Here is a 2,313-nt window from a genome sequence, read left to right as displayed (position 1 = left end):
CCACACTGAAGTATGTTTATTTTTTATATTGTTATAATGATATGTTTAACTCTCTGTCATTTCTGCATTGTCCATGAGGCACATTGTGTGGGTTTAATGCTCAGAACAATCTGAGCTATTAATGCTGTATACTGCTTTCTGAACCAGATTTCAGGTTTTAGGTGTTAGGAACAGGGGCCTTCTTCCCACATTTTTCTGGGTTCCCTGCTCCCCATCTGGAGTCTGGCCATTCAATGAGGCCCAGTCTCTTCCCTCCCACCATGCTGCAGTCTCCAAACCCATCCTTGGCTGCCCCCTTACCTTGTTGTATTTCTAAGTCTCCCTTCTTTTTCTTCAATCTGTTTCTTTTCTTACCCCTGACCCTCTCTGTGCTCCACAATGCATAAGACAAATGGAAGGTAAAAGAAGGAAGCCAGTAAAGAGACTTAAAGGTAGAAACTATGCTCTATTTTTATATATTTTTTTGTTGGTCGTGGAGCTTGAACTCTGGGCCTGAACACTGTCCCTCAGCTCTTCAGCTCAAAGCTAGTGCTCTACCACTTGAGCTACAGCGCCACTTCCGGTTTTCTGGTGGTTTATTGGAGATAAGAGTCTCACAGTCTTTCCTGCCCAGGCTGGCTTTGAACCATGATCTTCAGATCTCAGCCTCCTGAGTAGCTAGGATTATAGGCATGAGCCACTGGTGCCCAGCTGCTCTATTTTTATGTTGCTCCAGATTATAAGTTGTGAGCCCTATTAGCAAGGAGTGTATAATTTTTTTATTTTTATTTATTTTTTTGTCAGTCATGGGGCTTGAACTCTGGGCTTGGGTGCAGTACTTGTGCTCTTCAGCGCAAGGTGAGCGCTCTACCGCTTGAACCACAGCGCCACTTCCAGTTTTCTAGCAGTTTATTGCAGATAAGAGTCTCACAAACTTTGCTGCCCAGGCTGGCTTTGAACCTCGATCCTCAGATCTCAGCCTCCTGAGTAGCTAGGATTACAGGCGTGAGCCACCGGCGCCCAGCTGGAGTGTATAATTTTTGTGTCATATCTGCAGGTGCAGGTAATGTCTACTGGCTAATAAGCCAGTGGTGCATCTAATTGGTTTAATCTTGATACTGTCTTATATTTTGTCTTAGTTCCATTGAGTTAAGTGAGAAACATATTTTCCCCTTTGAGGGAAGGGTCCTTGATGGGGACATATGTATATACGCTGATGGCTTGTGGCTGGGTGGTTTATGGTGAGGCGATGCTGTCAGTGCCAGCATACAGGGCCTTCACCCCCACACTGCTACCAAGCCTGAGTTCCTGGTGTCTGGACTGTGGGTAATTATATGTCTTCGTTTCTGCTGTCTCTCTAGCAGCAGTGGAATTGTCCTGTCCAGAGAATTCTGCACATGTCAGTGTTCCAGTTAATAGAGGTTCACTTTGAACTGTTGCCTTTGGGGGGAAAACATTCCAGAATGAAGAAGTTTTGAGCAGTCTTTTTTGCCTTGCAGGCATTACTAGATAATTGTGTGGTGAAGGGAAACTGTATCTGAGAGACAGGTTGCTGCCTGTCATGGCTAATAAATGACAATAGGAAGCCATCTTTCACTGAACCATTGGCAGAAGAACTACATTTAAAGGGCAGAATCTGTGAGTGAAATGATAGAGACTCCTTTCCCTGACACATTTTATGCTTTATTTTTTTTGAGTCTTTAAAGACTTGTGAACTCCAACAAGACATCAGTGAAAGTGATCTGATACATTAGCATCTCTTCCTAATTAAAAATAAGACTGAATAAGAACATGCATAAAAGCAGAAACCCACCCGAGTAAAAAGTTGAGGCTCATATGCCTAGTGAGGTGAAGTTCCTGTGGACCAGGTATCATTTTTAATCTTCCAGTGTTCATACCTACCCCAGGATTGTAAAAAGACCTAGAGTTAGCTCTTTTTTTGGGGGGGCGGGGGTAGGGGGGTGAAGAGGGGTGGGGGGACAGTGAGTTAGGGTAGTTCTTGATTTCAAACTCAGCCTCATGTTTAGCTCTTTTGCTTCTGATTTGAGTTTGAGTTAGTCTTAAACTTTTACTTGGACCAGACCTAGACCCAGATCCTCCTACCTACGCCTCCTGTGTATCTGGGATTACAGACATATGCCACTCTTTTTGTTATAAACCAGTATTTCTAGGATGCTCTTCTGTATACTTCCTTTGATCACCCACAGGTTGCCATGCATCTTTCAGGATTGAGCTGGGAACCTGTCTTCTCTATATACTTCCCCAGACCTTCCTGACTTGAACTGACTTTTTTCCTTCCTCAAAATGTTACTCGTGTTACCACCAGCAACAACC

This window comes from Dipodomys ordii, unplaced genomic scaffold (assembly GCF_000151885.1).
Source record: "Dipodomys ordii isolate 6190 unplaced genomic scaffold, Dord_2.0 Scaffold4, whole genome shotgun sequence".
Lineage (NCBI taxonomy): Eukaryota > Metazoa > Chordata > Mammalia > Rodentia > Heteromyidae > Dipodomys > Dipodomys ordii.
Note: the sequence above shows the minus strand (reverse complement) of the source record.